The sequence below is a fragment of the Cervus elaphus genome, chromosome 11 (genome assembly GCF_910594005.1).
Source record: "Cervus elaphus chromosome 11, mCerEla1.1, whole genome shotgun sequence".
Taxonomy (NCBI): domain Eukaryota; kingdom Metazoa; phylum Chordata; class Mammalia; order Artiodactyla; family Cervidae; genus Cervus; species Cervus elaphus.
Genome location: NC_057825.1, coordinates 16,974,082 through 16,998,538, shown reverse-complemented (window position 1 = coordinate 16,998,538; position 24,457 = coordinate 16,974,082). Strand labels below are relative to the sequence as shown.

Below are 24,457 nucleotides of genomic sequence, written 5' to 3'. Positions count from 1 at the left end.
TTACCTGCAGTCATTACCAGCTTCTGGGGTGGCACTAGTGTTAAAGAACCTACCTCCCAATGCAGGAGATGTAAGAGACGCAGATTTGATCCTTGGGTTGGGAAGATCCCCTAGAGAAGGGTGTGGCCACCTGCTCCATTATTCTTACCTAGAGAATTCCATGGACAGAGGAGCCTGGCAGGCTACAGTCCATAGCGTTGCAAAGAGTTGGACATGACTGAAGTGACTTAGCATGCATGCACACACAGTCATTCCATTATAGCTTCCCAATAAAGCAAAACATTCTACACCTTATGAAGTGTTTTTACATATACTTGGTTGGGAAGTAACAAATTTGAATTTAAACTGGAAGTACATGCACGGATTAGGTGTGCCCAAGGCTTGGGGCTCTGGGCACAGTGTGAAGAGGCACCAGTCCTTCTCCACCTCCTTCAGGAAATCTCACACAGAGGAGATGCCTTACCTTCAGTTCTGCTCTCTGAACAGCCCAGGGCAGATGCCAGCTCATTCAAAGAGCATTGCTTGAGCAATAAAGAGGAGAAAATGTATAAACGGGTTTTCCTTCAGAAGAGAAAAGGAAAAAATTAGTGAAACAAGACTGAATACCAAAGTGGATGGTAGAAAAATAGAAGCAGTCTAGATTGAGAACAAAGAAAAATAATAAGATTTTTTTTGTTGAAATGACTGTATTGTGATTTTGGGGGCACTCACCCTTCAGCAACTTTCATTAAATATAAAAAGACCTTGGGACTTCCCTGGCAGTCCAGTGGTTAAGAATTTGCCTTGCAAAGCAGTAGGTGAGGGTTCCATCCCTGGTCAGGGAGCTAAGACTTCACATGCCTCAGGGCCAAAACACCAAACATAAAACAGAAGCAATATTGTAACAAATTCAACAAAGAGTTTAAAAATTTGTCCACATATACAAAAAAATTTTAATTAAAAAAAAAAAAACAGACCCTGATGCACATGGCACAGATTTATACAGTGAGTTACAGAGTGATGGCCTTCCGGGAGGAAAATGGAACCTGAATACTTGATTTTTCCTAAAAATTTTTCAGAGAACTCTTTATTCGACAGGAGGGCAGATTACAGAACATAATAATGTCTCAGGGCAGCTACTTCATCAGACGTAGGCCTATGATGGCACTAGTGGTAAAGAACCCACCTGCCATTGCAGGTAGACATAAGAGATGCAGGTTTGGTCCCTGAATCAGGTTGATCCCCTGGAGGAGGGCATGGCCACCCACTCCAGCATTCTTTCTGGAGAATCCCATGGAGAGAGGGGCCTGGAGGGCTAAGTCCATATGGTCGCACAGAGTCACAGAGTCAGGCACAACTAAACCAACTTAGCAAGTGTGCGTGTTTGCATTTTCATACCTTACAAGGCTATTTTCTTTCTATGGTGTTTCATATCATTAGATCCAAGTTGTCTGAGATCTGGAGTCAAGAATAAGCCATTGATCTGAATGGATAATTGAAATGGAATTGGCCTGAGTTGTGATCATTGCTTTCAAGTTCTATCTCCACTGCCACCCAGTTATGCAATGTGGACAGAGCAGTGAATACCACAGAGACTGTTTCCTCATGTGTGAAATGAAGGAGTCAGACCACAGCATCTCTAGTTTGCTTCCTAGTGTCTCTCCTGATGGACAGTTCAGCAGTGTGAGCGATGTTGGTTCATTCCTGACTTCACTGGTCCTCCAGACTGTCCATGACCTTCTTAGAACTCTGTTTGAAAGGACTGGTATTTCCTTGTAAAGAGAAAAACAGGGATTGTTAGGATTCTTGTCTAAGAGAGCCTTTAACTTGCCTTCAGATTCCTTTGAAGTTGAACAAAGATAGACACGGAGTCACGTCTCTGAAATCAGGCATTAGTCACAGCCCAGAAAGTGAATGACAGCTCCCTCAATTCTTGTCACCAATTTTAAGTGAGTGAAATGAGGAGAGGTGGGTGTGTTCAAGTCTCTTTTGAACGCATTTCATATTGTGGGGAACTTTCCTTCAGGTCAAGCACTCTTCTGTTAAATTTCACATGGCTATGCTTTTTAAACTATGAATATTCATTTGATTAATATTTCTACACCCGTGAGTTTAAAAAAGAACCTATTCAAGCACAATAGCCTAAGAACACTATGAGATGGACTTATTATTGGACTTGAATGGTCTACCAACAGGGCTGCCCTATTATCTGCTCTCATGTAAGAGGGAGAAAAGAAAGAAAGAAATCCGAAAATCAGGGGTCAGCTTTTCAACACGCAGTTACCGGCATTTCAAACACTGCAGCTAGCAGGAGAACAAAGCAGAAAGAATAATACACCTTCTTTGAATGAAGGTACATGGAAGGTGAATTCAAGAACATCCTTCACTCTGAAAGAATAAATTATTTTCAAAAGGGTGCAATGAGGCAAATTTTCTCAGTGCTAACCACTGGGGACATACATTTATATAATCTTTTACAGTGCTGTTAGAAAAATAAATCGGAGAAGGCAATGGCACCCCACTCCAGTACTCTTGCCTGGAGAATCCCATGGACGGAGGAGCCTGGTAGGCTGCAGTCCATGGGGTCGCTAAGAGTTGGACACGACTGAAGTGACTTAGCAGAAGAAAAATAAATAATATATGGGGGATAACATATGGGGGAATGATGGAGAGGTATATAGACAATAGGAGGAGAAATAAGGAAAAAGGGAACATATATCAGAAGACTTTAGGAAGTGCATGTTCTTTGTTGCAGCAGTAATTCTCCTTTATCTGGAAATACATTTTAAAACTAATATTTGTACATACATGTGTGTGAATATTACATATATTGTTGCAATAGGTAAGTATATTTAAATGTTTACATATAAGAGTATGTCTGTACATACACATATGTACACACAATGTATATGCAATTATATATGCATGTAGAATAGAAATCCTTCTTTCAAATTTCATTGTATTTCATGCACATACACATATAGTAAACAATGTTGTGTGTCTGTATTTTTTATCAATTTAGAAAAAGTTAAGCTGTAATTGACAAATTGCTGTAGGTTTAAGGTGGAGAAGTTGAAAGTTTCAAATGTTTAGGGTCAAGTCTTGGAGAAAAGACTCCCATTTATCAGTTTTATCCCCAAGATTCCACCAGCTTATCAATGTGCCTACGATCTGAGAAGACTCTGCTCGTGACACAATAGGGAGAGAGGAAAGATAACTATTTTGAAATACAGCCAGAACATCCTTCTCTCCTAAAGGAATTGTCTCAAAAGAAGTAATTTTCCCAGAGCCTAATAACCTGGGAAATCACACCGCAGGTGCCTCTAGCCTTGTCATCTCCCTTAAGGTGGGAAAAGCTGAGATCTTGTGAAGGTTGTGATCCAGGGACACAGACTCACTAATAGGCTGAGAAAAGCCCCAGGAAGGTTGTTAAGAGAAAACAGGGCAGAAGACATAGTTGAAAATCCTTTAAATAACGTTTCTCAAACCAAAGTTATGGCAAATGAAATTTTGTTTTTATTCAGTCACTAAGTGGTTTTCGACTCTTTGTGACCCATGGACTGCTGCACTCCAGGTTTCTCTGTCCGCCACTATCTCCTGGAGTTTGTTCAAACACTTGTTCATTGAGTCAGTGGTGCCATCCAACAATCTCATCTTCTGCTGCCCTCGTCTCCGCCCTCAGTCTTTCCCAGTATCAGGGTCTTTCCAATGAGTCAGCCTTTGCATCAGGTGGCCAAAGTATTGGAGTTTCAGCTTTAGCATCAATCCTTCCAATGAATATTCAGGGTTGATTTCCTTGCTGCCTAAGGGACTCAAGAATCTTCTCCATCACCACAGTTCAAAAGCATAAATTCTTCAGTGTTCATCCTTCTTTATGGTCCACTCTCACATCCATACATGACTACTTAAAAAAACCATAGGCTTATCATAATGAAACTGTTGAAAGGAAAAGGCCAAAGAAAAATTTTGAAAACAGAAAAAAATCACAGTCAAGAGAAATAATTATACTGACATCTGATCTCACAGCAGAAATGACAAAACCCAGAAGACAAAACACCATCTTTAAAGTGGTAAAAGAAAGGAAGAGCTAACCTAGAATCTTGTAGAATTTAATACCCAGCAAAAATACCCGTGAAATAAGAAAATTAAAGAGATATATTTCTAGCCAAACAAAAACTCAGAATTTTTTGCAAGTTGGCATCATTAAAGGAATCAACAATTTCTAAGAAGAAGGAGAAAATATCCCAGATGGAAACATGGAAATGCCAGAAGGAATGAGGAGTAAAAAATAGTAAATATGTAATTAAATACAAGTATATGTGAGCTATGCAAAGCATGAATATTAAAGCCTCATGGAGACTAAAATACACACAGAATTAAAATACATAGAAAAAGGACCAAAAACATCCAGTGGGTGTAAATGGAAATAAAGGTCCTAGTACTAAGTGGCAAGTGCTAAAATTACTAAAATATACTAGGCAGTAATAAGTCAAAATAAACAATGTAAGGATCAATTTAAAATATAATAATAAATTATAGCATAACAATATAATATAAACTTAATACACATCAATAGAAATGAAAATGTAATAACGAAATATCTATTTACATAAAAGTCAGGGAAAGAGGTAAGTCTTATAATATGTAACTATAATAACACACAACCTAAGAGAGATGAATAATATAATAAACCTCCATTAATTCAAAAGAGCACAAGAAAAGAGAAAGAAGTGTAAGCAGACAGCAATGATCAATGCAGAAGGTTAACAAATGCTTTTGCTTCATGAAAACATAAAGATTGAGAATTACATATCAAGAAACAAAAAAGACACCGGTTACCAGGCAGAAAGAGAGGCATATTACTATAGATATTAAAGAAATTAAAATTATAAAAAGTAGTAAAATGACTTTGTGTCAAAAATTCAAGAATGAAAATAAAATAAAGAAAGTCTTGCAGGAAAAAGTCCTTTCCAAATGACAGAAGCAGAAATAAAATCTGAATATATTTCTATTTATTAATTCAATTTTATAATTGCATCAAAAATCTTATATATAAAAATAACGAATGACATGCAAAACCTCTTTCTAAGAAATAAAAAGCACTATTGAGATAATTTAAAGGAAATTTAAATGTATAGATATATCACATTCATAAATTATTTCAGGGCATGTATTTCCCTCAAGCTGACCTATGGATTCAAAACCCCAACAGAGTTCAGCTTGAAGTGAATTCTAAAATGTATATGGAAATACAAAGAAATTAAAAGAGACAAAAAAGAACAAAGTTGGAGGATGTGCACTAGCTGATGCTGAGATTTACTATGAAACACAGTTACTGGTTTGTGAATCCAGATTATTGGAACAGAATAGAGACCAGAAATAGACCCACATATGTACATTCAGTTGATTTTTTTACTAAGGATCTGAGGCCTCTCAGTGGAGAAAGTCTTTTGAAAGAAAATAACACTTCAATAATTTACTAAACACCTGGGAAGTAAAAAATTAATTACAGACCCCCACCTCACCTTTTGCACAAAATTTAACTTAAGATGGATCATAGCCCTAAACCTAAGAGCTAAATTCATTAAAGTTCTGTAAGAAGTCATAGGAGAATAACTTTCCAGGTAGATTGTAAAAAGACACACATAAATCATAATCATAAAAGAAGAAAGGCAAATTGGAACTGATGATAATTTAGATTCCCTACTCTTCAGAAGCTACAACTAAGAAAATGAAATAAATAAATAAATAAATAAAAAGAAAAGACAAACCAGGGGCTGGGAGAACAAAGTCTCGGTAGGTATCTAACAGTGGAGTAAAGGAACCATTCTGTGTGGTTCTGGGGTGAGGCATACATGAGTCTATGCACTTGTCAAAACCCATATTGTTATACATGCGAAACAGAGAACTTTAATGCATGCAAGATAAAAAGTACAAGTTAACCCAGGAGGCCTCGGAATCTAAGGATGGGACACCAAGTGAATCAAAGTATCAGGGATATGTGACTTAACTTCACTGAAGGGGACAGGGGCAGAGGACCTGAGATAGCCTGGAAACTATTGCTTAAACTGGTGACTGTGAAACTAGAGATAAAGGAACTGTACTCTAGTTGTCAATTTGCTTCTCATGGCAAAATAGGTTAATGATTGTTAAACTTCTTCACATGTACACTGGTGTTGGACAAATAAGAAGCAGATGGTAGATGTCTACAATGAAGCTTCTCGTTGTTGGAAAGGAAAATTCCAGGTAAGCAAGAAGGGAAGGCTGGGATGAACCCAGCCTTCATAGTAAGTGTATGAGTCAGATATTTCAGTAAGAACCCATCTTTGCTTGGGTGTGTACATACACGAATACTAACATATTTATACAGAGGCAATATTTCATCCCACATACATCAGTTTGTATACATACATGTGTTATCTAACTTGTCCACTGAGACGGCCTTAACACCTGAATGCTAACATCCAGGTTATTTTATTTCTAAATATTATTTATTTCTAAATATTATTCTCCTAGGACTTCCCTAGATTTCCCTGTAGCTCAAAAGGTAAAGAATCTGCCTGTGATTCAGGAGACCAGTGTTCAGTCCCTGGGTTGGGAAGTTCTTCCGGAGAAGGGAATGGCAATCCACTCTAGTATTCTTGCCTGGAGAATCCCATGGACAGAGAAGCCTGGAGGGCTACAGTCCATGGGGTGGCAGAGTCGGACACGACTACGGACTTCCCTGGTGGTACAGTGGATAAGAATCGGCCTGCCAATGGGTGCAGGGCAGCTAAACCTGTGTGACACAACTACTGAACCTGCATGCTCTAAACCCCATGCTCCTCAACAAGAGAGGCCACTGCAATGAGAAGCCCATGCAAGAGTGGCCCCTGCTCGCTGCAACTTGAGAAAGTCCGTACAAAGCAACGAAGACCCAGCACAACCAAAAACAAATATTATTCTCCTAGAACCCTGAACATTCATTGGAAGGACTGATGCTGAAGCTGAAACTCCAATACTTTGGCCTCCTGATGCAAAGAACTGACTCATTGGAAAAGACCCTGATGTTGGGAAGGATTGAGGGCAGAAGGAGAAGGGGTGGCAGAGGATGAGATGGTTAGATGGCATCACCAACTCAATGGACATGAGCTTGAGCAAACTCTGGGAGATAGTGGAGGATAGGGAAGCCTGGCAAGGTGCAGTCCATGGGGTTTCAAAGAGTCAGACACGACTTAATGACTGAACAACAATAACAACAGTCTCCTAGAAAATACACCAGGGCTCCTTGGAGAAATGTCTGGTTCCAGAACAGTGACGGGGAATCTATATGATGAACCTGGAGCATCTTATCATTCCAGAAAGTAAGGAAATGTTAAAAAAAAAAAAAATGAAGTGATGCGGACATACACATGAACAGGGGTAGGAGATTAAGACATACAAAATACCGAGTATAAAATAAATAAGTTACATGAATATATTATACAAATCAAGGAATATAGTCAATATATTACATAGCTATAAATGGAATATAGCTTTTTTTAAAAAAGGGAACACAGGAGCCAACCTGAAAGAGTTACCAATGGCCAGAACTACTTGAGCAACAATATAAATAAGGTAACATTTGATTATCATCCACAGGGTAAAATACATCCATAGTCATATAAATAAGTGGTTGAATATACAAGTAAATGAAGGCAAGGAGGAAAAATCTCCCTTACACAAAACCTCAAACATATATAGACACTTCCCCCTTAGAAGGTCCAGGTAATTTACCTCCCACCCTGCTGAGAGTGCTCTGAGTTTTGCGACTCTTTCCACAGTGTGGAGAATGAAGAGGAAAAATAATGATTTTCCCTGGAAGAACTGGCCATCACTCCTTCACCAGAGGATCCGCTAGATATGGCACTGAAGCTATGAGGAGGTCAGGTACCTAAATAACATGCGACAAGAAGGGCTCGTTGCCCATGTCCTATTCTTTTAAAAAAGAAGTCTATTAAGTTAAAAACTCACCCACATTCTGTAAAACACCTGGTGAGGATGCCTTAAAACCATCAAGGTCATCAAAACCAAGACAATCTGAGAGACTCACAGACCAGACAAGCAGAACACAGTAATGTAAGAGGATAACATTAAGGGAGAGAGAAACTGGATGAAGAATGTAGGGGCATTCTCTGTCCTACTTCTGTGAACCTGCAAATCAGAAATCACTCAAATAGAAAGTTTGCTTAAAAAATTCTCATGGTGCCATGTTTAGGGCAGCATAGAAATTCAATACAGTTGAATGAAAGAATTATATCAGTAAATGGCTTGGCATGTCTGGAACACAGTAAGTAATCAGTAATATGATAGTTCAAGGTAAAAATTAAAAAGACATAATAATTTACCTTTGATTAGGAATCACACCAAGTAAATGTTTTAAAGATAAAACCAAATACTGATTTTAATGAAGTTTGTTTATGTTTTCTCTTTTTTTCCATTTATTTTTATTCGTTGGAGGCTAATTACTTTACAGTATTGTAGTGGTTTTTGCCATATGCTGACATAAATCAGCCATGGATTTACATCTGTTCCCCATCCCGATCCACCCTCCTGCCTCCCTCTCCATCCCATCCCTCTGGGTCTTCCCAGTGTACCAACCCTGAGCACCCATCTCATGCATCCAACCTGGGCTGGTGATCTGTTTCACCCTTGATAGTATACTTGTTTCAATGCTGTTCTCTCTGAAAATTCCACCCTTGCCTTCTCCCACAGAGTCTAAAAGTCTGTTCTGTACATCTGTGTCTCTTTTTCTGTTCTGCATATAAGAAAGCTGTGGTACATATACACTATGGAATATTACTCAGTCATTAAAAAGAATTCATTTGAATCAGTTCTAATGAGATGGATGAAACTGGAGCCCATTATACAGAGTGAAGTAAGCCAGAAAGACAAAGACCAATACAGTATACTAACACATATATATGGAATTTAAAAAGATGGTAACAATAACCCTATGGGTCATATGTTGGTTTCCTTCTACAATATTCTCTTGGCCTGTAAGATCAGCTCTAATGTCTCTAAGCAAGAATTCAGTTCACATCAGTCAGTCAGTCGTGTCTGACTCTTTGTGACCCCATGGATTGCAGCACACCAGGCTTCCTGGTCCATCACCAAGTCCCAGAGCTTGCTCAAACTCATGTCCATCGAGTCAGTGATTCCATCCAACCATCTCATTCTCTGTCATCCACTTCTTCTCCTGCCTTCAACCTTCCCCATCATCAAGGTATTTTCCAATGAGCCAGTTCTTTGCATGAGGTGGCCAAAGTATTGGAGCTTCCCCATCAGTAAATGAATATTCACTGATGAATGAATACTTCCATGAATATTCAGGACTGATTTCCTTTAGGATTAACTGGTTTGATCTCCTTGCAGTCCAAGGGATTCTCAAGAGTCTTCTCCAACACCACAGCTCAAAAGAACCAATTCTTTGATGCTCAGCTTTCTTTATAGTCCAACTCTCACATCCATACCTGACTACTGGAAAAACCATTGCTTTGACTAGATGGGCCTTTGTTGGCAAAGTAATGTCTCTGCTTTTTAATATACTGTCTAGGTTGGTCATAACTTTTTTCCAAGGAGCAAGCATCTTTTTCCATGGCTTCAGTCACCATCTGCAGTGATTTTGGAGCCCAAGAAGATAGTCAGTCACTGTTTCCACTGTTTCCCCATCTATCTGCCATGAAATAATGGGACTGGATGCCATGATCTTAGTTTTTTGAATGCTGAGTTTTAAGCCAACTTTTTCAATCTCCTCTTTCCCCTTCATCTTTAAGGGGTTTCCTTGGTGTCTCAGACAATAAAGCATCTGCCTGCAATGTGGGAGACCTGGGTTCCATCACTGGGTCAGGAAGATCCCCTGGAGAAGGAAATAGCAACCCGCTCCAGTACTCTTGCCTGGAAAATTTAACAGATGGAGGAGCCTGATAGGTTACTGGGGTCACAAGAGTCAGACATGACTAAGCGACTTCACATACACATACATAAGAGTATGCTTTTTAGTTCTCCTTTGCTTTCTGCCCAGCAAGAATTACCCAGCAATAAAATTCAAGAGCACCTTTTTAAATAATACATCTATCTTTAGATTTTCAGGTGTGAAGAAGAAACTGATATCTTCATTGTGTTCTTCTTTTCCTTTTGTGCTAAACTTGGTTTTTGACTAATGCTTATTTCCTGGTTATACCCATTGACATGGGCAATTCCAAAAAATATTAATCTTTGTCTCATATTACATTTCACATGGGGACAAATACAAGCTGAACTTTAGAATTATTCATTTATTAAAGTTATAGAAGTTCTTACATGTTAAGTCAAAGGAACACAAAGTTCAACTTCAATCCCAATGTTACACCCTGTCTGAAACCCAAGTTCATAAAAAGAATGAAAACACAGAATTTTTAAGTGCATTTTTTTTCTCTCTTCAACTCCATGCCTCAGATTGAAGCCTCTGTAAACACAGTGTCGGAGTGAAAGATATCTTGTTCCTTAACTGCGATACAATTTCACAGAACGTGGAAATGAGAGACAGAAAAGAGCTATTAAATCATGGTGTCCACTCCCTGCCGGCACAGGATTGCTCCCTGCAGTACGTTTTCCGTTGCTTTGTCGATTTTGAAATGACTCAAGCGAGGAGGTTTCCATCACTTCCCTTGGGAGGCTTTTCAATGGCTTAATAGCCCTCACTGTTAAGATTGCTTTAATTTTCCTTCGCTCAATTTTCCTTTGCTTAATTTTATTCTGTCTTTCCCAGTTATACTTCTCTGAATATTCTCTTCCAGTCCCCAGTGTTAAAGGAGCACCCATCTGCTAGTCATCTAAGGCATGAATTTAGTCCTTTTAATCTCCACTCAGAAGCCCAATGCTAGGTCTCCTTTAACTGTTCTCATTGACTTTCTTTGGAGACATCCGATTGGTTGTCAGTTCACACCAGATCGGTTTAAGTAGAATATAACTCAAGTATTAGTATTCTGTTTATTCCAGAACTCTATAACATGTGTTTGATATATTCTTGGATCAACAGCAAGCTCTTCTGTAGCCTTTTTTTTAACACTTTAGTGCCACAGCGCACTAAACAGTGTGCACAGGAGACTGGCCCATTACTTCCCATGGATTTAAACCCCAAATTCAAACATGGCCTGAGTAGAGGTGAACCAAGTTTTTAATGATGCATATGCTTCCATATTTTTCTAGGAGATTTGTAAAATTATAATAAAATTAGCTATGATTTATTTCAAAGAAAGTATATGCTAACAACCGTTACAAAGATATATTTCAGTAAGTTTTAAAATTCATCTTTTGATATTAGAAAACTTAAAAGGAAAAATTTACTAAATTATGATACTGTTTATATTGGTAACATGGGAATTAGGGTCCTGTCCTCAGCCCTGTGGAAAGAAACACATATCAGAGGAAGAGGCCAAGGGGCACTTATTGTTGGTATTCAGTCGCTCAGTTGTGTCCGACTCTTTGCGACCCCACGGACTGTAGGCCCCAGGCTCCTCTGCCCATGCAATTTGCCAGGTAAGAATACTGGAGTAGGTTATCATTTCTTTCTCCAGGGGATCTTCCAGACCCAGGGATCAAACTCATGTCTCCTGCATTGGCAGATGGGTTCTTTACTGCTAAGTCACCAGGAAAGCCCAAGGAACATTTAGCTTGAAGCGGTTGAAGCTTGAGGGCCCCTCAATTTTCTTTCCTCTGCCATGTTCTGAATGTTTGGTTCCTTCTAAAATTCATATGTTGAAACCTGGTCTCTAAGGAGTTGCTATTAGGAGGTGAGATCTTTGAGAGGTGATTATGTCACAAGCGTGGAGCCTTTGTGAATGGGCTCAGAGTCTTGTAAATACCACTTGAGAAAGCCTCCTTTCACCCCTTACTCCCTGTGAGAACACAGAGAAGACAGCCACCTATGAACCAGAAATCAGGTTCTCAGTAGACACCAGATCTGCTGGCACCTTGATTTTGAAATTCCTAACCTCCAGAACTGAAAGAAATAAGTGTGTCATTTATTAACTGCCCAGTCTCTAGTAAATTGTTGTAGCAGCCCAAGCTAAGACACCCTTCTTCCCTCCGTTAACACTCAGAGTTGCTGGTAATATTCTCAGTTGTGTGAGGTGGTAGACAATTTGCGATGGGAAGCATTTCCATGTCAGCATAGCAGGCCCACTGCCCGAAGGCAGCTCGCAAAGGTTGGAACCTAAATCTCTAAGGTTCCAGCAATTTGTTATGATGCATATTTTCATTCTAAGTATGCACTCCTAACTGCTTTCCTGATGTATTTATACGAGTAATTTTGTCAATTTTTCTCAACAAAGACCACTCAAATTGTCTAGGTTTTAGCTCACACCATTGTGAACCCACATTGGCTGAACCAGAGAGGCTGCAGGTCCCAGGTACTGACGAAAGTGAGGACAGGTAGCCTCTTCTATTCCTCTTTCTCTGCCAAGTGACCGGACACGATCCAAAGCTACCCTTGGGGGAGTCCAGTGACAAGTCAGTTCATCCAAGGTTGGCAGGACAGTCATTTTATTTCCTAAATCATTATGAGCCCTGATAACTTCTGCAACTTTAAGCTTAAAATATATATATATATATATATATATATATATATATATATATATATATATATATATCTTGCGGCTTCTCCGGTGGTCCAGTAGTTAAGAGTATAGCTTGCAATGCAGGGGACTCGGGTTCAATCCCTGGTCCAAGAAGATCCCACATGCGGTGAACCAACAAAGCCCGTGAGCCACGACTACTGAGCCTGTTCTCTAGAGCCCAGGAGCCACGACTACTGAGCCCACGCTTCTAGAGCCCGTGGCGGCAACGAGAGAAGCCACCGCCGTGAGAAATCCGCACATCACAACTAGAGAGGAGCCTCTGCTTGCCACAGCTAGAGAAAGATTGTGCAGTAACAAAGACCCAGCACAGCCAAAAATTAAAAATAAATAAGTAAAACATTTTTTAAAAAGTCTTAATTGCTGTACCAGTGCTTCCTGATTTTATTTGACCACAAACACAGCTTTTTTCCTTGTTAATACATTACACCCCATTTTACTAAAGGCCTTAGGGCCTGAGGAACACATTCTGGACAATATTCCACTACTGCATTGCCTACAGATCTAACATGAATGCTCTCTACACAGCAGGACTTAAAGGACACTAATGTGATGATTGAGTCCTGTAAACAGACAGGGAAGGTAGACAGTCATCTCCATGAAGCTTAATGAGTAATAATCTCTCTATTCCAAGGTTACTGAACGGAACAAAATTCTTCTATAAGACAAGAAAAGTGAGCCGTCTCTACTTGGCCCCGAGCCCCCAGTCCTTGAAGATAATTTCCACCTGGAGTGTATGGGGCCAATCATTCCAGACCCCGACCCGGCTGATAAATCATGCAGAATTACTGTCTGCCTCAAACCTCACCAGAGGCTTCTTGCAACGCCATCTGGTCTGATGTTACTTATTCAGCTGTATTTCTTAAATCTTTAATTAGCAACAGGTTCTTTGTGTGAGGACAGAACGCAACCCCTGGGCTAGTTCACAGGCCAGTGAGCCTCACACACTCCTGCGGAGGCTTGGTTCCAAATCCATTCTCTGCGTACTCTTCTTCCACAACTCATTGGAATCAGACAAGGAAACAAATTACTCCAAAGTGAAAGTGAAGGTCATTTGATCTAGAAAATCTGAATCTCCATACAATTGTTCCCACAAAAGCAGGTGTGTAGGAAGATGGACATATTCTTGCTGACTTTATGTCTACTTCTTTCATCAGTATTTTTTGGGGGGGAGGTGGGGAAGAGTTGATTGAAATCTCCAACCATCTCTGTCCTAAATTCCTGGTGTAAAACAGTCCTCTCCTCTTCTCACCTGGTGGTCCAGGGATTAAGAATCCGCCTGCCAAGGCAGAGAACATGGGTTCGATCCCTGCTCGGGAAAGATTTCACATGCCACAGAGCAGCTAAGCCCATCCTCTGCAACAAGAGAAGCCACCACAACAAGAAGCCAGTGCACAACAACTAGAGAGTAGTCCCTGCTCACCGGAACTAGAGAAAGCCCCCACACAGCAAGGAAGACCCAGCGCAGCCTTTAACAAATACATAAATAAAATAAGATTGAATAGGCTCACAATCATTGTAGAAAAAAAGTAGCCTAATAATGATCCTGTAGACTATTATAACCACTGCTCAAATTGGTGACTCTTCAATATGCAAGTATAAAAGAAGCATGTGGTACCCAGCGGGTCAACTGCTGATCAAAACGGTATGTGTCCCAGGGGAAGTGGGTGGGGGGGGGGGGTGGTGTACAGCTCTGTCTTAACTCATATTTCAGTACATAATTCTCAGTTGAGGAAAGATGGGAAAATACTGCTTCCATCTCATCTGGTCCATAGACCAGGCAACACAGACGTTAACCTTCTGAAAACCATTTTCCTTCTTGATCTGTACGGGTAAAACTTGTCCACAGAAGCTTCCAAAGACACCAAAGAGGCACCCTGTGACCTTGCTGTCTGGATCTTTTTCAAGTATGTGCACATGCTCAGTCACTTCAGTCATGTCTAACTCTTTGCAACCCCATGGACTGTAGCCCACTGGGCTCCTCTGTCCATGGGACTCTCCAGGCAAGAATACTGGAGTGGGTTGCCATGCCCTCCTTCAGAGGATCTTCCCAACCCAGGGATCAAATGCACATCTCCTGCATTGCAGGCCAATACTTTACCCACTGAGCCACATGGGAAACCGGTTTTTCAACTATAGCTTTTGTTAAATAGCCAGAAAACTACAAAGCCCAATCCAGTGATGGAGGCCAAACTTATCAGGCAGTAATGTAATGAAGTAATGAAGTAAAAAAAAAAAAAATCCACCATCAGCAGAATGGGTATGAAGTCCCTGTTTAATAAAGACAATCAGTATCTATTGCCAGCTTTCTTCTTAACTGGAATACGACTGAAATGTTGATGGATAAAAATAAGAAAATAAACTTTTGGTCATTTGTTTTTAACATCCATAACATGTTAGGACATGCAAACACCACCCTGTGATTTTATTGTAAAGCTTATCCAAAAAAATGAAAAGCTAAAGCAACATACAAGGTGTGTGAGATTCCCCACAAAAAGTCAGTATCCTCAGTGTCATCATATTATTGGTAGATGCATCCCTCCCCATCAGTATCCAGCTTCCATTCCAATAGGAGAATGGTGTCTCTCTACCATCCAGGTGTGGTCCTATATCTTCTTTCAGCCAATGAAGGGTGCAAAATGGCGTGCATCAATGGTATAAGCTTTAAGAGTTGAGCTCACTTTGTCAGTCTTCTTTTATTGTTATTGTGGCTTTTAAGAGTATTACAGATAGAGGTAGATATGACAGCCTGTAGATAGACCAGAGATGCCAGCTGACCTGAGATGAATAGCTAGGATGAGCAAGACATAAACCTTTCGTCCTTTACACCCTTGGAATGGATGCTTCCTCTGTTACCATGGCAGAGGCCAGACAGTCTGCCTGACATCCTTGACTTCTGAACTTTATATCTACCCAAGAAGACAGCCCAATTCAGACTTAAATTGAAGAAAGTGGGGAAAACCACTAGACCATTCATTCAGGTATGACCTAAATCAAATCCCTTATGATTATACAGTAGAAGTGACAAATAGATTCAAGGGATTAGATCTTATAGACAGAGTGCCTGAAGAACTATGGACGGAGGTTTGTGACATTGTACAGGAGGCAGGGATCAAGACCATCCACAAGAAAAAGAAATGCAAAAAGGCAAAATGGTTGTCTCAGGAGGCCTTCCAAATAGCTGTGAATAGAAGAGAAGGGAAAGGCAAAGGAGAAAAGGAAAGATATACTCATTTGATTGCAGAGTTCCAAGGAATAGCAAGGAGAAATAAGAAAACCTTCCTCAGTGATTAATGCAGAGAAATAGAGGAAAACAATAGGATGAGAAAGACTAGATATCTCTGCAAGAAAATTAGAGATACCAAGGGAACATTTCATGCAAAGATGGGCACAATAAAGGACAGAAATGGTATGGACCTAACAGAAGAAGGAGATATTAAGAAGAGGTGTCAATAATACACAGAAGAAACATACAAAAAAGATACTCACCACCCAGATAATCATGATGGTGTTATCACTCACCTAGAGACAGACATCCTGGAATGTGAAGTCAAGTAGGCCTTAGGAAGCATCACTACAAACAAAGCTAATGCAGATGATGGAATTCCAGTTGAGCTATTTAAATTCCTAAAAGAAGATGCTGTGAAAGTGCTGCACTCAATATGCCAACAAACTTGGAAAACTTAGCAGTGGCCACTGGACTGGAAAAGGTCACTTTTTATTTGAATCCCAAAGAAAGGTAATACCAAAGAATGCTGAAACTACCACACAATTGCACTCATCTCACACTCTAGCAAAGTAATGCTTAAAATTCTCCATCCAGGCTTCAACAGTACATGAACTGTGAACTTCCAGATGTTCAAGCTGGATTTAGAAAAGGCAGAGGAACCAGAGATCAAATTGCCAACATCCATTGGCTCATCAAAAAAGCAAGAGAGTTCCAGAAAAACATTTATTTCTGTTTTATTGACTATGCCAAAGCCTTTGACTGTGTGGATCATGACAAACTGTGGAAAATTCTGAAAAAGATGGGAATACCAGACACCTGACCTGCCTCTTGATAAATGTGTATGCAGGTCAGGAAGCAACAGTTAGAACTGGACATAGAACAACAACTGGTTCCAAATAGGAAAAGGAGTACTTCAAGGCTGTATATTGTCACTCTGCTTATTTAGCTTATATTCAGAGCATATCATGAGAAACACTGGGCTGGATGAAGCACAAGCTGGAACCAAGATTGTCCAGAGAAATATCAATAACTTCAGATATGCAGATGACACCACCCTTATGGCAGAAAGCAAAGAAGAACTTAAGAGCCTCTTGATGAAAGTGAAAGAGGAGAGTAAAAAACTTGGCTTAAAACTCAACATTCAGGAAACTAAAATCATGGCATCTGGTCCCATCACTTCCTGGCAAATAGATGGGGAAACAGTGGAAACAGTGACAAACTTTATTTTGGGGTGATCCAAAATCACAGTAGATGGTGACTGCAGTCATGAAATTAAAAGACACTTGCTCCTTGGAAGAAAAGTTATGACCAAACTAGACTGCTTATTAAAAAGCAGAAATACCACTTTGCCAACAAAGGTCCGTCTAGTCAAGGCTACAGTTTTTCCAGTAGTCATGTATGGATGTGACAGTTGCACTATAAAGAAAGCTGAGCATTGAAGAATTGATGCTCTTGGACTGTGGGGTTGGAGAAGACTCTTGAGAGTCCCTTGGACTGCAAGGAGATCCAACCAGTCCATCTTAAAGGAAATCATTCCTGAGTATTCATTGGAAGGACTAATGCTGAAGCTGAAACTCCAATCCTTTGGCCACCTGATGCGAAGAACTGACTCATTGGAAAAGACTCTGATGCTGGGGAAGATTGAAGGTGGGAGAAGGGGACGACAGAGGATGAGATGGCTGGATGGCATCACCGACTCAATGGACATGAGTTTGCATAAACTCCGGGAATTGATGATGGACAGGGAAGCCTGGTGTGGTGTGGTCCTTGGGGTCACAAAGAGTTGGACATGACTGAACAACTGAACCGAAGAAGACTGCTATAATCATCTAGCTATTTGTCCTGCTTCTCCCATTCCTTTGTCAGAGCCATCATCTACATTTCTGCTGGTGTAAACCTTATGAAATCCAAGTGTATTCCTGCCTTATTACAATTCTTCTATGAAATACAGTCTAAAAGTAAAACCCAAAGTGTATAACTGAAGTCACCCATGACCCACCACCTCCTATCAGATTCCCTCCCACTCTTCTCCCTACACCATCGGCTCTCACATGAGGCTTCCTGCAGTGCTTGGATTGCTGATACTCATTTCTATTTCTGAATTTGCTCATAAAATGTCCCCTACATAGAGGACAGAATTTTGCCAGCTCTCCGATGAAAGCTCACCTATTCTTCAAAATTCAGCTCAGAGAACTCCAATCCTATGAAGGTCTCCCTGGTATTAACCCTACAACCACCACCAACACTGTCATAGTCTCCTAAATATAATTCTAACACTGGATTTGGTATATCTGGCTTTGTAATAGTGTACTTATCCCTCTATCTAATTTGAGTCCCTCAAAGGCATTTTTTCCTAAAGCTCAAATATTAAGGAACTTGCTTAAGATGAAGTAGTTCTAAATGTCTTTGAGGAACTCACGTTTAAATAGGTAAGTACACAAATAATTACAAAGCCAAATATTACATTAAAGGTTAAAGCTGTATTTAGGAGAGTGTGACAGCGTTAGTGGTGGCAAAGTAGGGCTTTCCAGACAGCGCCAGTGGTAAAGAATCCACCAACCAATACACGGGGCACAGAAGATGCAGGTTCGATCCCTGGCTTGGGAAGATCCACTGGAGGAGGAAATGGCAACCCAATCCAGTATTATTGCCTGGGACATACGGAAAGAGGAGCCTGGTGGGCTACAGCCCATGGGATCGCTAAGAATCAGACATGGCTGAGTGCACGGGCACACACACACGGAACTGCAGGGCAGACCTGAGACTGTAATCCATGCCCTTCCCTGTAAGTGCTGCCTTCCCCCTACTGAAGTCAGAAGACCTGTGTTCTAGTCCTTGCTCTGTGAACTATGTGTCAAGGTGGACATTCTCAGCAACGTATGAGGTATTTGAGACATGTTAGGGCTAAGTATTCTTCCTCTTTCTCAATGGCTCTTCATTTATTACCTGATGACTCTCTGACAGGTTCCACATAATCTGCAGAACCAGGGAGATATCAGAAAAGGACTATGCATTTCTAACCTGTCCTTCCCACTGCTCTTCAGTAAGACTTTTGTGATTTTCTGTTCTAAATCTGTAGTTTATTAAAGTTTGATTTGGAATGTCAGCAGGGCTCTTAAACTCTTTGATGGGGTAGATTGAGCTACAGAATCTTCTATGGAGATTATATGTTTTGGCTTGGGATCAAGGCCACATGTCTCAGGATTTAAAAAAAAAAAAATTAACCTTATTTAGATGATCCCCAAGGTCTCTTAAGGGATTCACTGGTGGCCTAGACTGTAAAGAATCTCCCTGCATTGCAGGAGACCCAAGTTCAGTCCCTGGGTCAGGAAGATCCTGTGGAAAAGGAAATGGCTACCCACTCCAGTACTTCTTGTCTGGAGAATTCCATGGATAGAGGAGCCTGGTGGGCTACAGTCCATGGGGTTGCATGGAGTCGGACACAACTGAGCTACTAAAACCACGAGGTTTCTTGTAGGGTAACATCCCATGAGTGTGAAGTTATGGTTCATCCGACCAGTAACAGACAACATTTACTGAGGACATTACAGGCACAAGGTCTCGGATCAGAAGCAGGGACCTGTTCACTAACCTAGAGTTTTTATATGAAGCTCTGAAGGTGTCGATGATAGAATAGAATCTTCCCCTGCTACACTTCTCTCTCTGTATTTCAAGTTCGTGATTCCAAAGCTTTACAACCAGCATCTTCTTGTTTATTACCAATGGCGCCCTTGGTGGGTCCCTGTGGAGTGACTGTGGGGAAATTAAATGTTTTCAAGCTGGGCGCAATCCTTCAAAGAAAGTTCTTGCCTGAGACAAATTTTCTCCATAGGTTGTAGTTAGTAATTTGCTTCCTGTTAATAATTCCACGCACATTGATCTCACAGCAGCTGGTGATTATTTGGCACAAAACCCTCTGGATTTATTTTAAATTTAGAAAAAAAAAAAATTGTTCCAGTACCTGCTTCCTGCTTAGGCATTGCTTTGGGAGACCAGAATATTCTGAATAGCTTGATGAGAATGACCAGTGTTCTCGACAACAACAAAGCCTCAAACTTCTCATCCAGCTGCCCACAGGAACAGATTTTGTTTTTCATTCAAGTGAACTTCTTCAAGCGGTTTCAAATAAAGCCTTTTCTAGCTTCATCCCAGTTCACTCAGTAATAAACAGCTAAAATAAGGCATTTTCTTTCCACAGTTGGCTTCTGTTTTTGCCCTTCACACCATCCACCCCTCTCCACTCCCACAAAAAAAGAGTGGCTATTTCTCATTAAGGGCCTGATATCTGTATTGGGGACATCTTTAATGCCAGAATAGAAGCTCCATTAAAGCATCCTTGTGTTGTTCATTGTGGCATCTGGAGCAACTGGGACAGTGCCAAGTACATAAGAGGTGTTCAGACAGTACCTGTGCTAATTAATCAAGAATACCAAATTGCATTTTCTATTGCATAAATATTATTATCTCTTGCCAAAAAACAAAGGTGAGTTAAGATTTCTCTGAGTATAATGTGACGAACATTTTTCTAAACATAATTTTACTACCAATGCACTCTATTTTGTTAGAGGTAATCACAGCTGAATGTATTTAGATCCTCTGTCTGGTTATCTTATCTTAGGAACCGTCAACAAGGGGATGAATATCCCATTTATCACCTCCAAATTGGGACTTTTGGTGAATCTCCTTCATCATTTTGTTTTTCTGTTCTGAAGCCATTAATGCTCTTTTTACCAGATCACTTAAAATTTAGCAAGCACTTAAAGCTTTCTGAAATTAACCCTAGTCAGAAAGTTTATGCCCCAAATGCCACATGTTCATTCTTTCCTCTTTTTATAAAAGAGCTTCTGACTTTTACCCCAGGATTTTTCCTATGCTTCCAGGGATGTTACACTTTGTACATTCAACAAAAGTGAGCACTCTTCTTTGGCCGGAGGCTAGCAGCAGAACCACATTCTATCAAAAGTGAAGTCCCAACTTAACTTTCTCATTAATCCTTCTGTTAATTCAAAGGACATCTCCTATAGATCAATTCTGTTTTATGTAAACATGGAACGAAACACATGACAGCAAGTGAAATGAAGACATTTCCCTACTCATTCTTGACCCAAGTCTACTTGAGTAGCGTTTTCTAAATTCTCACATGAAATAAATAAATATCATACCTCCTTTGTGGTAGATACCCTGAGAGGTGATGCCTAATGTGATGACTGTCCTTCCCTGGAATGTGGACAGGTCCTGTGACTTGTGTCTAATAGATAGAATAGGGTAAAGATGGTGCTCTGTTGGTTGGGTTATGTTACACGACAAAGGTGGATGCTATCACTCCAGGATGACATTACATTATTTAAGATTATGACTTAGCGAAGAGAGGGCTTTTCCTGATGGCTTTGAAAAAGCAAACAATCCTGCAGTGAAGTGCCGTGGAGAAGGCCAAATATCAGGGAGCCTCAGTGGTCCAGGACCTGAGGGCAGCCAGTGAGAAGCCAAGGGTCTCAGTCATAAAACCACGAGGAGAAAAATTTGACCAATAACCTGAAAGAGCATGAAAACGGATTCTCCCCCAATGAGCCTCTGGGTCACAACACAGACCAACTGACACGTCAGTCACAGCTAGTAACACCCTGAGCTGAAGACTCAGTTAAGCTGCGCCTGAACTCCTGACCCACGGAAACTGGCCGGAAACTGGATGTTGGTGATAATTTGTTGTGGAGCAAGAGAAAACTAATACATCCTTGTTTCTGCGATTTCATCGTATGAGATTTAAAATCAATGTAGTAATAATATCTACCACTAGGAAACTAGTATGATTGCATTAAATATATATTGAAAAAGAGGAATTTAAGTACCTCTAATACGATATATTGATGTCCCAGATGCTTTGCTAAACACAGAGGATGGACTAATAGAAAAAGGACGCAAGCTTTCTGGCTTCGATGAACCCACAGTATGGACGAAAGAGACACTAACAGCAACAAGGCACCGCAGAGATTTCCACTGCCAGCCCCCCTCCCACTGATGACAGCTGAAACTGGACAGAATACAACAAAAAAAGGTACTTGAGATCGCTGAAAAGTAAGGTATATCAGATGAACTGGGAACTGAAGTATAACAACTTACAACCAGAGTGACTTTCATAGATTTTTTTTTCGTCTCTTTTGTATTCTCAAGGGTGGAACTGCTCCCAAATTGCAAAACTATGCAGACTATTGTGACTATGCAGCAGTCACAAACTGCAAAAACAATAGAGAAAAATATCAATAGAATCAAAAGCTCATTATTCCAAAATTTGATGAAATGGATAAAGCATTCTCCAAAATGCCCATGAAAAAAGATGCAAACTGCCTAAATCAAAAATCAAAGAGGAAATATAACTAGAGACCCTCAAGACTTTAGAAGGAGAATAATGGAATTTTATGAGCAATTGCAGGCCCTTCAGTGTGAAAAGGCCACACCGTGGCCCTTTCCCAGTAAGGAAAATGATAGTGACCTCAGTGTCTCTTACAAACGACATGAAGAATTTGGTCTTTATTTGAGGACCACTGCAAAGCTATTGAAAAATGCTCAGCACACATAGAACAAAGTTCCTCTGTCTCAGAATGGATTTGGAGATACAAACCATAATTAGGAGCCTATGGTGCTACTTGAGACAAGAGACCATCAGATCCCCACCTGTATTGTTGCAATGGTGATAAACAGAACTGAAAAGATTCTGGAACATCCATTCAACTAATGGATGAAATTTTTCATTGGTTTGGTTATGGCACATGGCGGCAAAGTGTCAAATATCAGTCTAAATCTGGAGTCCCTAAACATTTTAACATTTCAAGCTTTGAAGGCCACACGTGGACTCTTGCATATTCTTGTCCTTGGTTGATTTTATTCTGCTTCTTACTTTTTAGCAAAGATTTTTAAAACGTTTGGCTCATCCTTAGCTCATGAACAACACAGAACTAGCCACAGGCTGGATCTGCCTCGTGATGTAGGAGATTCTGGCTTTCATATGACAGTAGGTACCACTGCCTTCTGTGGAACAGGTGATGTGATTCAGAGTAAATCCATCAGGGGATTACATTTTAAAATGTTGATCTTGAACTGCTTATGAGGTACCAGATGGAGATATCAAGTCATCACTTGGGTATGCTTGGGTATAGAATTGATGCTCAGAGGAGAAATATGGGCAAACACATCCTTCAGCACCATCTATGACTGTGGTAATAAAGGCAGAGATATGGATAAAAATGGCTGAGGAAAAGTTAGATGGGAAAGAAGAGGGAGTTTGGGATTGAGTCTTGAGCAACTGCCTAAGTTAGTGTCTCAATTAAAGGTGATGAGCCCGCAACAGAAACAAAGACAGTGGGCAGAAACATTGAAGGGAATTAGATCAGGTTGTGTTTAAAAAAAAAAAAAAGGATTCCATTCACATGCTCATTTCTCCTCTCCTCCAGAATTACACTCAAAAAGGGGATTTAAGCTTATGAGTGTGTGTGCATGCTCAGCCATGTCCAACTCTTTGAAATCACCAGGCTCCATGGAATTTTCCAGGCAAGAGTGGGTTGTCGTTTCCTCCTCCAGACTATCTTCCCGATCCAGGGATTGAACCCACGTCTCCTATATCTCCTGCACTGGCTGGCAGGTTCTTTATCACTGTGCTACCTGGGGACCCCTGATCTTATCAAAGTCCTCTCCAAAAGAGCCTTCCAAATCTATGATGGCCCTGGGTTGTTTCATACACTATTTGGATAATGCACTGCATTTTTATTAATATGTGAGGGTCATAGCAATCCTTTAAAATCTAATATCCATAATACAATATTGATTATTTATAAGAATTACAAAGTCTTGTTTATTTAACATTCACACTTGAACTCTCTGCACCTAACTAATGTTGCCTTCCCCATGAACAATACAGAGATCTTAAAACATTTATTTTCCACTGCCTGTCTTCTGACTTCCAAGCCATATTGTTCTCATTGATTTTAGTTTTTTCCTGTTCTTTTTACATCACAGACTTCATTATTACTGTAGGACACAATTGATGATAGTTTAGATTCTTTTGCATATTTATTACCCTCTTTGCCCAACACTTCATGATTCTCAGAAATTCCATGGGTGATAGTTTTCCTTCTGACCAAAATATATCCTTTAGAAATTTCTCTAATATTGCCTGGAGGAAATTTGAGAGTTTCTACTAATAGGAAATATTTATTTTGTCTTCATTTTAAAATACATTTTATAATATTTACAATTATAATTACTACATATAAAATAATTATAATACATATAATTACATAATGATTATAATCATACATACATATAATTTTGCCTTGTCATTTATTTCCTCTTAGTATATTGAAAATTTTAACATTTTTTGACTTTCATTGTGGCTTTCGAGAAGTCAAATATTGATCAAACTGTCATACTTGTAAATGTAATATTTCTTTTTCTGTTTTAAAGACACTCTTAAACCTTTGGTTTTTTCCAGTTTTATTGTAATGCATCTATGTAAGGATTTCTTTTTACTCGCCCTGCTTGGGATTTATTGGGATTTCTGGATCTAAGGATTGATTTCTCTCAAAAATTCTAGGAAATTGTAAGTCATTATGTCCTTTAATAT

The 24,457-nt window shown here is 39.9% G+C and overlaps 1 long non-coding RNA gene across 1 annotated transcript in view; it reads right to left on the bottom strand.

The window, feature by feature from the left end:
• Nucleotides 1–852: 852 nt before the first annotated feature.
• The window catches only part of LOC122702959, a 46,407-nt gene continuing 22,802 nt past the window's right edge, over nucleotides 853–24,457 (bottom strand). Inside the window, exon 3 of the long non-coding RNA XR_006343379.1 lies at nucleotides 853–1,751. This is a non-coding gene — a long non-coding RNA (uncharacterized LOC122702959). The remainder of the gene's footprint in view (nucleotides 1,752–24,457) is intronic.